The 13,246-nt window shown below is 46.3% G+C and overlaps 1 long non-coding RNA gene across 2 annotated transcripts; it reads right to left on the bottom strand.

Moving 5' to 3' along the window:
* Positions 1–3,997: 3,997 nt before the first annotated feature.
* LOC120644188 lies at positions 3,998–6,077 on the bottom strand. Of its 2 annotated transcripts, none has more exons than XR_005663492.1 (4): positions 5,747–6,077; positions 5,461–5,670; positions 4,385–5,322; positions 3,998–4,267 (listed from the first exon to the last, which is right to left on the bottom strand). It is a non-coding gene; the product is annotated as an uncharacterized LOC120644188 (long non-coding RNA). The 2 variants fall into 2 exon arrangements; XR_005663491.1 differs by having other exon boundaries at positions 5,461–5,666.
* Positions 6,078–13,246: the final 7,169 nt, after the last annotated feature.

Here is a 13,246-nt window from a genome sequence, read left to right as displayed (position 1 = left end):
GATTTTCTTTTCTGCAATCCCATCTGGTCAACCAGTAACAGACCATCAAGCAAAACACAGAACAATTCAAATAAAGCTTTGAAAATATTGATAGAAACATCAGAAATTATCACATACAGGTCGGAATACATATTACATGCTACACATTTAGAACTACAACCAAGAAATATTACTACAAAAATACCTTCGTAATATTACATGCTACAATCTGGTGCAAATACATATCCATACATAACGAAATGTAATTATCACATACAGGTCGGAATACATATCCATACATCTGGTTCAAATACATATGCACACATAACGAAATCTAGACGCGACGGGCTCCAAAATCCGGAGGCAATCCATCGGTGGGATTTCCAGAAGGTCCAACCTCAGCACCAGCATTATCTTCTTGCATTTTAGGGCACTTCTTGTAAGTGTGACCATCTGCTCCACACAGGTTGCATCTTTTTTTATTCTTTCCTGCCTCAGACTCATCCATTCCGTTACGGATACGAAGTGTCTGCCGTCGACCTACCCCTCTCCTAGCATCTGGATTGGGAATATACATTGGAGGATATTTGGTGTAGTGAATGATCCCAGACTGCCTATGCCATATATCTCATGGCCCCAAGTGTGCACAGCGGTTTCTTTTCTGATATATTGTGAAACAAAAACCCCAGGATCCAACCCAGATTCTGAACATGCCGCAATGACATGGGAGCATGGTAAGTGAAGAAGATGTGGCTTCTTGCATCTGCAAAAAAACCTTGCCTTCCGGCGTTATCAAGCAATTCTGAATGACCCTTTGTCTGCGGACACCCTGCCCTGTCCTGTCCTTTCATGAAACCTCAAACCTTTGATCCTTTGTGCCCATGGAGACCACTCTGTGATATTGAGCCTTTTCAATCTTTTCTTTCATGTAGCTAGTGACCCTATTACAAAAAATCACACCTGGATCATTAAGTAAGACAGCAGCTGCCTGGTACCGCTCTCTGAAATACCTTGTGCATCTGTATATGATGAATTCAACTATGCCAACAAGAGGAAATCCACGAACATGACGCATTACCATATTATAACACTCTGCGTGGTTGGTTGTCTCGATCCCATATCAACGACCACCAGTGTCGTATAGAATTGACCACTTCTCCTTAGGTGCATCCTTAATCCACTGTGTGAAAGGTCCGCCGCCGGAACGTCTCCGGCGGGAGGTTGGCGCCTGTTCCTTTAGCAGCTCGGAGCACATGTTATCTAGCACCTGCCACAATGCATCAAACTTCCGCTGCTGATTCTGAGTGCACAATCTCTTGAACAAATTCATAAGTTCCTTATTCTTGAAGCGCTCATAAAAGTTTGCACCCATATGCCTTATGCACCACCTACTCACAACATCTGGCCATAGAGGAGGCTGTCCTCGACTTCCTTCATGTAGTTGCCTTATTGCTGCTAGAAGACCAGCATGTCTGTCACTGATGAGGCAAACATCAGGCCTTCCTGCAACAACGTGAATCTTCACACGTTCAAGGAACCAGTACCAGCTCTCTGTGTTCTCATTCTCAACAAAAGCAAAGGCGATGGGAATCACCTGTTTGTTGCAATCAACTCCAATCGCTGTCAGTATTGTCCCCTTATATCTTCCTGTCAAGAATGTGCCGTCAATACATAGAACAGGAAGACAATACATAAATGCCCTCACACATGCACCAAGGCAGAAGAAAGCACGAAGCAGAAACCCAGGTCCCCCATCTAAACTCGGTACAATGTAGGTATCAGCCGCGCTTCCAGGATTTCTATGCACAATGCTGACAGCATGTGAGGCAAGTTATCATATGATGCCTCATATGTGCCAAATCTCATCTCAAACACCTTTTGTTTTGTCCGCCAAGCCTTTGCATAGCTGATTTTGTATTGAAAACGGTCGTCGATGTCCCTAATTATCAATTTTGGCTCATAATCAATTTTGTCCAGAATCACCCCATACATCTTCTTGGCAATGAAAGTGGATGTGATGTTACGGTGAGTTTGAGCAACAGCAGTTAATCTACATGTATGTGGTGTAACAATTGAACACTCCCAGTGTGTCTTGTACTTGTCCTTGTAGGCATGTACTCGCCATGTACAATCGCCATTGACACACTTCACCTCATATTCTTTGCTGCTAGACTTCACAACTCTGAATTCCTTCCTCAACGATATAGCCCAAAGCTTCACAGCATCTTTCACAGCTTCAATGCTAGGATACTTTGCCCCCTGCATAACCTCATTCTCTCTGTATTCGTACTCATTACTCCTAATATCCTGTATCACTAGATTTCCAAAACCCTTGCCTCTCCATTCACCTAGCAATGGGTAGTCCTCATCGTCTGATGAGTCCCCACATTCTTCCATCATTCGAGCCTCTTGGTCTTCATTATGTACAACTTCCACAATTTCAGGTATCCGCTCACCCTCATCAGCTAAACCTTGCGGCTCAGGTTGAATGACATGCACGTTCTGATCTTCTTTTTCTCCTACCTGATCAGCTATACCTTGCGGCTCAGGTTCTGTGACATCCATGTTCTGATCTTCATTTTCTTGTTCCACTGCTTGGTTCATATGAGATGATGTAGTTGTTGATCCTTCACCGAAATGGGCTGCCTTCTGGTGAATCTGAATTAGCATTGCAAGAGGCCACCCGCGGTCAAGAGCTGCTTGCATGTAAGTCCGCCATTCTTCGGTGTTTGCTATAAGCATCAACTCCCAGAAATCCCCTTCAGTTCCCCAATTTGTCACAGTCTGAACGGTTAGGAAATGAGTCTTTGGATTCACATTGAATATCTCGTGAAGCCATTTGCGTATGGAACCAAAACTCCTCTCTAAGGGTTTATCTATTCCGCACTCTCTTCGTTCAAAAGCTGATAGATCTACTCTATACGCATCATGAGAAATATATCTGTCACCATAATGAACTTGAAAACGAAGCTTGCTCGACATATCTGGACACAGAATCATGATAGAAAATGAAAATGGGGATATGGCGAAATCGGTAGACGCTACGGACTTGATTGTATTGAGCCTTGGTACGGAAACCTGCTAAGTGATAACTTCCAAATTCAGAGAAACCCTGGAATGAAAAATGGGCAATCCTGAGCCAAATCCCTTTTTTGAAAAAAACAAGTGGTTCTCAAACTAGAACCCAAAGGAAAAGGATAGGTGCAGAGACTCAATGGAAGTTGTTCTAACAAAAATAATTATAGAATTCCCTCGAATTATAGAAAGAAGGGCTTTAAATTGATTGCTAATCTACTGTTTCAACAAAAATAATTACAACAAAAATAATTGCTCGACATATCTGGACACACAATCATGCTATTTGTAAAGCGTAGAAGAATTTTGGTTACCTGCAGTCGCCGGCTCGAAAATCCGGCAGGGCTTCGCCTCTCTCCCTCCCTCTCTCTTTCTTGGGTTCTGGAATTGTAGTGATGCAAATGAGGGGTGGGGGACCAGCCAACCCTTATATAAGGGTGGGAGAGCCGGCCGCCCAGCTGCCGGGCGGCCGGCCCCAGGGACCTGTCTGCAATTTTTTTCTTCTTTTTTTTGCGGAAAAGCCCCTGCCGCCCGGCTGCCGGGCGGCCAGGTCCCGGCCGCCCGGCAGCGGGGCGACCGGGGTATATTTCTGTAATTTTCCAAATCGAAAAAATATTTTTATAAAAAACGGAAATAAAAAATATAAAAATAAAAAAACCGCGTCAATCTGGTAATGGTCCGGGAACTTGGCCCACAACTGAGCCAAACCGCTTTACTGCTATCGTTGTCGCACTCTACACCACCCCAAACCACCAACTTCCAGGACCAAACCAAACCGGACTGTGGCATATCCTTGAACCCAAACCAAACCGGCCCACATCGATCCCATAGACATCATTACACAGATATTAACTTGGGTTGCCGGAAACCTATGAGTAATTCAGTGTTCATCCACTCAAAATAAGCAATAATTTATCGTCTTAAGGAGTAGATGCGCTTCAGGTGGGTGTCCAAAAAATAGTAAAAAAAATCAGGAAGACAACACACACATCGATAATAGGGCATACAATAGAACACACCCTATAATATGAAATTTGTGGTCTTTCCAAGATTGCAGATTCAGCACAATGCCACGTTGTGCTTCCGTTCCACATCAGAAGATCACATAATGCTTTTACTCTTGCTTAGGACCTGCATTGGACACCCTCAAACTTGTTGGCTGCTCACATTTTCACGTCTTCAGTGAGGCGACACTTTTACTCTTGCTCAGGACCTGCAAACAGTAAAAGAGTAAACATTGATCAGGCAAAAAAAACAAGCAAGTAACCAACAACTCTGAATAGTAGTAACAACAGGGAAGTAGTCAAAAATAGATGCAGCGATGTCATACCTTCACCATCAGAACAGAGTTCAGGATATTTGGTCTTATATAACCAAACTTTCCCGCATACAAGGGCCTCAAGCATTTCCGGAGATAGTGAGTTTCTATGGTCTCCAAGAATCCTTCCCCCTAAACTGAAAGCAGATTCGGATGACTAAGTGCTAAGAGGAATTGCAAGGAAGTCCCGAGCCATAGCTGAAAGAACTGGAAACTTCGCTGCTTTGCTTCACTACTGGAATCCTCGATTTCCCTTGGTTGAAAAATCCTAGGGAAAGCCTTGAATACCGTAGGGAAACTATTCCCTGAGATTTTGGTAGGAAACATTTTCTAGGGAACGAAATCGGGAACCCTACGTTTCTCTAGAATACCGTAGGGAATCGATCTTTCCCTAGGAATTGAGTTTCTAGGGGAAGTGGTGACATGGCTGTTACTATCCTAGCTGTGAAGATACTTCCCCTACCATTATAATCTAGTGCCGTAGGGAAAGAAAATATATATAATGATTGTTGCTATTTATTATTTCTTTCACACAGATGTTGTTTCTACTATTCACATTTAGAAACGATGATCAAATTTCAAGAAGAAAATCTACTTAATTGGCATGAGAGTACACAACAAGATTCATATGCGCAACTCATACATCTGTTGGCTCTAGTTACACAGGAAAAAGAAAAGACATCAATCAACTTGAATAGAGCTCGTTGCTCCCCATTCAGAATTGCGATCCTTCTTCTGCAACTCCTATCGCGCACCTGAACGACGACCGAGAAATTTGTAAAAATGGAACCGCAAACATTGACCTCTGCAGTTTTGTCATTAGCCCCCTATTTCATATGCCCAGATGGTCCCATCATGTCATTCATTGGGAGTTGCAATTTCCTGAGTGGTCAGTGTTTGCAATTCTAATATTGCAATTTTTTCACGACGACGACGCGCCGCTTCATCTTCTGCATAAAGAAAACATTGAGAAGAATCAATAGACACACAACTGAGTTAATGATGCACTTTGGATCTTGAAATCCCGAAGGAAAATTGAAAAAAAGCTGTGAAGGGGAAGCAGGGTTAACATGCAAGATGCAACGAACCTGTTTCAGAACACAGAGTGATGACATGCCTAGTATCCATGGCACATGTTCATCCGCAACATATCTGCAGCTACTGTTCTGCATCACGAACTCCATGGCAAAGAAATCGAAAACAGTCTAGAGATGGAATTGAAATCGAAAACAAATTAGTTGGATTAAAATACCTTGTTGGCGTTAGCTCAAGATCTGGATCAGGGACCGTCGATCTGTCTTCACAGCAGGGAGTAAAAGAGGTGAGATCTATAACATGGAGGGAGGGGTCAGGAGCAGCATCGCTGTCTTGTACCTTCACAGGTGCCGGTGATTTTGGCACTTGGGATGCGACGGCGTGGGTGGATTTGGATAGTGGCCGACAGCGGCCGGCGCGCCGCCCCTGCACGAGCTCACCTGAGCTGCAGCCAACGTGGATCCACTCCACTGCGCCCGGCACGACGCCGCGCACGGGAGCTAGCTGGAGCCTCAGCTTCCGCTCTGCCGCCTCGCCGGAGCCACAATCGCCGCCGCCGCCGCCCACCCGAGCTCTCAGTCTGGAACTCTGGATCTGAGAGGAGAAAATGGAGAAGATAATGTGAACTGGTGGGAGAGAGAAGAGAGAGAGAGAGAGTGCGCGTTTTCGAATTCTGATTTTTGACCGGGGATGCAGTTTTAGGCCGTGTTTAGTTCGTTGGGCCTGTAAACGCAAAAAAAAATTTGCGATAGAATCTCTCTAATTTGTAGTACTAAATAAAGTCTATTTACAAAACTTTTTGCACAGATGGGTTGTAAATCGCGAGATGAATCTAATGATGCTAATTAATCCATGATTAATTAATAATTAGCGAATGATTACTGTAGCATCATTGTTGCAAATTATGGATTAAGTAGTCTCATTAGATTCGTCTCGCGATTTATAGCCCATCCATGCAAAAAATTTTGTAAATAAACTTCATTTAGTACTTCAAATTAGTAAGATTCTTTCGCAAAATTTTGCGTTTTTGCGTTTATGGGGTGGGAACTAAACAGGGTCTTACCTGGGCGCGTTTTCGAATTCTGATTTTTTTTCAGTTTCCCTACGGTTTGGTCGAGTTTCGTACACTACTACAAAATTCTATTTTGCGAGGCACTAAAAAATGAGCTCGAAGGTGGGGCATGAAAAAAAACCGCCTTGGTTAATAGCCAGCATTAACTGAGGCGGTCACATTTGATTAACCGAGGCCGTTTTAGAAAACCGCCTCGCAAAATTGATTAACCGAGGCGGTCACGTATAAAATGTCCGCCTCGGTTAATAGACATTAACCGAGACGGTTTTTCTAACGTAAACACCTCGGTTAATACATTAACCGAGGCAGACAACCTACAAGGCCCGCTTCGAATAACAGTGGCCCATCTCAGAGCCCAACAGCCCATCTCGGCCCGATATGTCACTCGTAGTACATAACCCGGACTTAGGGTTTTCCTCCCCTCACTCTTTCCTCTCTACCTTCTCTCCCAGACCAACGGCTGCGCCCTTCCCAGATCCCGCGGGCGGAGGCTCCCCTCCCTAGCGGCGCCCACAGCCCGCGGCGGCTCCCCTCCCCAGCGATGGTGCCCTTCCCAGCGACTCCCCTCCCCCGCGATGGCGCCCCTCCCTAGCGGCTCCCCTCCCCGGCGGCGCCCGGAGCCCGCGGCGGCTCCCGTCCCCGGTGATGGCGCTCCTTCCCGGCGGCTCTCCTCCCCCGCGATGGTGCCCCTCCTCGGCGGCTCCCCTCCCCAGCGGCGCCCGGAGACCGCGGCGGCTCCCCACCCTGGCGGCGGCCGGAGCTCGTAGCGGCACCCGCAGCCCGCGGTGGCTCCCCTCCCCGGTGGTGGCGCCCCTCCCCGGCGGCTCCCCTCACTAGCGGCGGCGGGGACAGACGGCAAATCCGCGGCGGTGGCGGACGGCAGACGCAGCGGTGGATGACGGCGGTGAGTTCGTGATGGGCTCGGTGGGCCCAGATGGGCTTGGTAGGCTTTTGTTTTTTTTTAATTTTTTTACTCGATTATTGCCCCATTAACCATGACTGTAATCTGATGCTTCTCTAATCATTTTATAGGTGGAGTTCCATCTGGTTGGAACATCAAGATAAACTCCAGCTTTTGAGGCTACTCCCTTTCCATTTGCAATTGAATTGAATGCTTGGAGTCTTGACGGCGATGAGTCAATGTGCTTTAATAGCTCACCTATCATTTTGATTGCGGAATGTATTATCTTCATCCCATCTTGAACCAATATGTTAAGTATGTGGTCACAACATCTAACATGTAGATGTTCTCCGCCAAACATAAGATCATGCTTGCAATCTGTTACAACAACTCACATGCAGTCGTGTTCACTACTACAAAAAGCCTTTTCCGAGGCGGGCAAAAAGCCTTTTCTGAGGCGGGCAGCGCAACCACCGCGGAGCTTCCGTCACGGTTAATGAAGCATTAACCGAGGCGGTTTTGCTGCCCGCCTCGGTAAATCAAATAAAAAATCTAAAAAAAGAAAGCCCACTGAGCCCATCATGCCGCTGCCCCGGATCCGCCGGCGGGGGAGCGCGGCGCCGAGACCCACCCCCGGATCCACCGGCGGGGGGCCGCCGCCGGAGCTCCCACGCGCTGCCGCTGCCCCCGAATCCGCTGCTCGGGGGTCGAGCCCCCGGATCCCGCATGCCGCCGCCGCATGGGGGGCGCGCCCCCGGATCCCACGCGCCTCCGCCGCCGGTGAGGAGGGGCGGGCCTCCTCCCGCGCGCCGCGTCCGCGCTGCCAGTAGGGAGAAAGAGAGGGAGGTGGGTGCCGCCGCCGGGGGGGGGCGGGCCCCGCGCGCCGGGTCCGCGCTGCCGGCAGGGAGGGATGGAGGGAGGGAGGGAGAGGGGCGCCACTGGTTGCAGGGAGGGAGGGAGAGGGGAGGGGGAGGGCGTCGGGTGCAGGGGAGGGAGAGGCGCGCGGAGAGAGAGAGAGATTGAGTGTTAGAATTAGGGTTTGTGGTTGTTATATAGTCCTTCTATGTAACTAGGCTCGTATGGGCCGGATTTGGGCCTGGTCTATTAATCGAGGCGGACCACTATAAGAGTACCGTCTCTGAAAATAGAAGTATTAACCGAGATGGTTATTTTTATATTGACCGCCTCAGTTAATCAATTTTGCGAGGCGGATCTCGTAACCACCTTGGTTAATAGAAAATAACAGCCAAGCATTAACCGAGGCGGTTATTTAATGTGCCTGTCTCCGATGCCTTTTTAAAGTGCCTCGGTTAATCAGTTTTTGTAGTAGTGGTTGTTGCTAGCATTGTCTTGAGTCAAGGTAAAGATCTTCTCTCTTATTTCCCAATCTGTTAGACATCTCAGCAGTTCTTCTTCAATTGCATAGCCTGAATTAGGATACTCTAGTTCTTTGAACCAAATAATCTTTTTCTTGAACTCTGCATCAATGTAGTGTGCAGTGACAACCATGTATCCTAAGTCCTGTGACGATGTCCAAATATCAAATGTCAAGCAAAAGTGAGAATCCAAACTCTGAAGTTCAGCTTGAAGCTCCCTTTTCATCTCTACATATTTCTTCAAGCAGTCATCACGAATTGTTTGACGACCCCTAACTTTAAAAGTTGGTTGCACGGTCCTTAGCCATGGTTGGAGGTAAGGGTTTTCAAATTTCAGAAATGGAATCTCAGCATGTATGATATACTTAATCATCTCTTTACGGCAAAGTTGTGGGTCAAATACAAAAGGAAGCTCCGATGATGGTTGCTTGCTGAGGGTGGCCTAAAATTTCTGTCTGATAGGAGTAGGGATTGCTGGGCAAGCATTTGCAGTGTGACCTCTTAAACTGCTTGTGCCTGATTTTGTGCTTATATGTATTCCACAGTACTTGCAAATAGCCTTTAGTTCACCCCCCCACTTTCACAAGATTTGGCTCGAAGTGTTCCCAAACATTAGACCTTGTACGACGCGGTGTTTGGCTTGTGAATACCTCTATAGAACCATGACTTGAACTCTCAGAAGCGTTGGACGACATGTTTAGTTGTATAAATAGTAATGATAGGCACTAAACAAAATAATATGGATATAACAGAATCTGGACAGCAAGGCATAACAGAAGCATTTAACTCAAAATAATGGACTGAAACATAACTAGGAACAGTGCCACAAGTATACCAGTAATTTTGTGTGCAAAGATAGTAATATTTGCGTAGTTTAAACAGGTTATGACAAATTTTATGTCATAGTGGAAATGCCTTGCATCCTTTAGAGGTTTCTGTGTGCATGCTGTAAGCATGAGGTACAAAACGGCAAGGAGAAATGCAAGAAGACACAGGTCATAAGAACAGCCAGAGTTTCTTCCTCAATGGGTATGTTTGTACACTAGGATAGCTGCAAAAGAAATTCTAAAGCTTCCTTCCCTCCAGTTTTGTATCAATGTGTGCTAATGCAGTTAATATCCCTCATTTGAATATCCAGGTTGTACTATACACAGACTTAAGGTGTTCCATATTTAAGAGCATGCAATGCAAGTTGAACAGACTTGCCCAGAAGATGAAGAAATGACTAAAAAAGATGCAAGGTTAGAAGTAATGAAAGAAACATAAAAAAAGTAGTTGATGAACACCCCAACCAGATCGATCTTTTTATCAATGGAATACAGGATTGGAATGTCCAAACAGCTTACGAGGACAAAGGTAATCACTAATCACTGCTCCATGAAAATCAACCGTGAGCTTCTTCATCTAATTTGGAACTAGCAATGGAGATGGATGGAAAAGTGGATTGCAGTACCTAGCAGAAAATATATTACATGAGCAAACAACAAAGGAAAGGCACAGAGAACATACACCAAGCAGAGCCTTGAGATTGGCCGCGGGGTTCTTGCCGGTGCTCTTCTCGTAACCAAGGAAAGGAGCGCGAAGAAGGTCGTGTAGGTGACAACGTCGAATAGACGGAGATGCGGGCGCACGAGCCACGGCGGCAGCGGCCCCAGTTCTGAGGGAGCTGCGGCACCAGCAAGATGGGTGCAAGCACGAGCCCTCCGGCCCCGGCGGCGCAGCGACGGGAGTGGCACAGGATTAGGTTTTCCACCGAAACACACTGAACCAAATTAGTAAAACGGAAAACTCGAACCAAACCAGCCCACTAGACGTGTCGACCCACTAGACACCAAACCAATTAAGCCCAAATGGCAAAACCAGCCCACTAAAACCGGGCTCAACCCAACCCACTACCAGATTGAAGTGGGAGCAAGGGGCCAGAACGGATGGGCCCGCTAGCGGCCAATACCCTAGCACACGAGCTCTAAGGGCATCCTGGCCTGCGTTCGGCTCTTGCGCTTTGGTTCTCGCTTCACACAAAAGATTCAAACCGGAGTTAACAGCTTCCTAGGTTCAGGCTTTTAAGCTTGGTCTAGTTCATCTATGGTTTCCAATGTGGGACTATCTTTGGGGAACACTGTGCTAAAGCTACAGTAATCGTCGAGCTACAGTGTTTCTCCTACCAAAGCCGTATGTTGATCTGCATGATACAAACTTGATACATATGTGCCTTGTTGTTGCTTTGAGCTTAATCAAATTATGTGACCCTAGTGTTGGCGCCTACCAACGCCACCGTGGATCGCTAGCGATGATGCCGGCAGACGCTAAGGGGGTGGTAGGTAATTCATGAACCACGAATAAATCTGCAAGCGAATGGAATATCGTTGTAGCATTTTACCCAGGAGTATACCGGGGTGTTATTTATACTTCCGCATAGAATGCGGCGGTTGAAAGTACATAGGCTAGTTAATGAAGTGATCTAGATTGGATATTCAATTGCATAAAGAGGGGTAAGATAAATGATAGCATAGGAGGTAGTGTGACACACAAGTTTACACTCAGTTCTATATATTATAATGGCAAGGAGATAGGAAGAAGTTGGTAGCTCGAGTCTTATGTACCAGGCTCGCTATATCTATGCTATCTTATGGTTAAATTGACAACAGATTAAACTGGTATAACAGGGAGACACTTACTAGCTAGATGGAAGAAACCCGACCTAACCATATGGCTCTTTATGGACCTCATACCCCCAATCTGAACGTGGAGGATTACTGGGTACGGACAGGACTGTCACCACCTGCCGGCTACTCCTACAAACCCTGGGAAATGGCGATATCCAGCAACACTTGACTAATCTAGACACCACGTCTACATTAGTAAACCATACTCTTGTATCCCTCGCGGAGCTCCACCCTCTGGATGGACATACATCATACTAGAGCAAACATACAAATACTAGAGCAGTTGCTGTCGGTGTTTTACTGTCGGGTTCTCCGAGGGGTATCCCGAGGAGAGTGGTTATGAGTAGGGACTCGCCGAGATCAGAACACGATGGTGCAAGGAACACAAGGATTTAGACAAGTTCAGGCTGCCGGAGCGTAATGCCCTACGTCTTGTGTGGTGGTTTGTATTCCTTCAGGTATTGTTCGATGTTTTGGAGGGGTCCATACTCGCCCTTGTAAGGTTTGGGGGAATAGGATTATATGGAAATCCTAGTCGAGTTCTGTTAGGATCCTAGTCCGAGGGGTTCGGCTAGTTTCCGGAACCGTCGACTAGTTCTACTCCTATTCGGGTAGGTACAAAAGAGATAGGGCATTGCCATGTACTATTTCCTACTCTAGAATATTCTGTCCTGGTGAGCAGTCCTGCTTCCCCAGGTCTGACAGTTGCCAGAGTTCTAAAGCTAATCTGTTAACCATCGCAAGCACAAGGCGATAACGCAACTAGATCATGAAACATATGTTTGATAACTCAAAATATAAATCATGCATATATCGGTAACCATAGTTTAAATCTATTACAAATGCTCGAGACTTACACAAGAGAACAAGAGAAGAACCCATACCAGAACTCCTGAGCATCTCGTAGGGTTAAGTTGTTTGTTTATGAAAGTTTGTTTTCTTGTATTTCAAGTCAAATCTCGCCATATCGGCAACAAGGTCTAGGTTTAGGTTATAAATAGCAGACCTCCGGCATTTGTAAATGTTGAGCAACCACATCCAAACCAAAACCTTTACATTCAGCACATCTACTTTTCATGTCGGCCGCTTCGCCAAACCCTTAGATGCAGTAGATTTTTTGCTTTATGAGCTCTTCTTAGTTGGTATGTTCATCACTTGTTGGCAAGTTCTGAGTCGAGTTGCATAGATAGTCCCAGGTTGACGGTGCATCTAATGAGGACATGACACCTTCGGATATGAATATTGATTATAAGGTGAGTTCGTTCTTACATTTGCATAATAATTTCATATACAATTCACTTGGTTCCACATGTACATGTCATTATTTGCTTGTAGGTACAATCCACACATGGGAGCCAGACCCATGTTGGAGAATGTCTCAAACATGTGGAGAGAACTTCAAAGACGGCCAAGGATGTCCTTCCCCTTGGCCACCACCTTAGGAGACCAGCAAGGGCGCCCCAGCCAAGGTGGAGGCCCAAACCGATTCAGCTTCGAGTCTGATTCGGAGTCCAAGAGCAGTCAGTACTAAAACGGACGCCCAGGTCGCAAACGGAGTTGGATTTGGACGTTCTTTATATGGCTGGAAAGATAATTTCAAGTCGCTTCCAATGGCACCGTTTCAGGCCCAAATTCATCCAGAGTTGACGGGAATCATCCGAGGAAGTTGACGTCCAGTTTCTGTCCCGGCGCTTTGACGCCATCTTTCGGTCTTTGGGCCTTATATCGAGTTGGAGCCCATAAGGGGCGCGTCCAGGGGGTCTTGCACGACCCTACAGAGTTTATTAGCAGCCACCACACCCTTGTTAGGGTTTAGGTTTTGCT

The sequence above is a fragment of the Panicum virgatum genome, chromosome 8K, assembly GCF_016808335.1.
Source record: "Panicum virgatum strain AP13 chromosome 8K, P.virgatum_v5, whole genome shotgun sequence".
Taxonomy (NCBI): domain Eukaryota; kingdom Viridiplantae; phylum Streptophyta; class Magnoliopsida; order Poales; family Poaceae; genus Panicum; species Panicum virgatum.
Note: the sequence above shows the minus strand (reverse complement) of the source record. Positions and strands in the feature narration are given on the sequence as shown.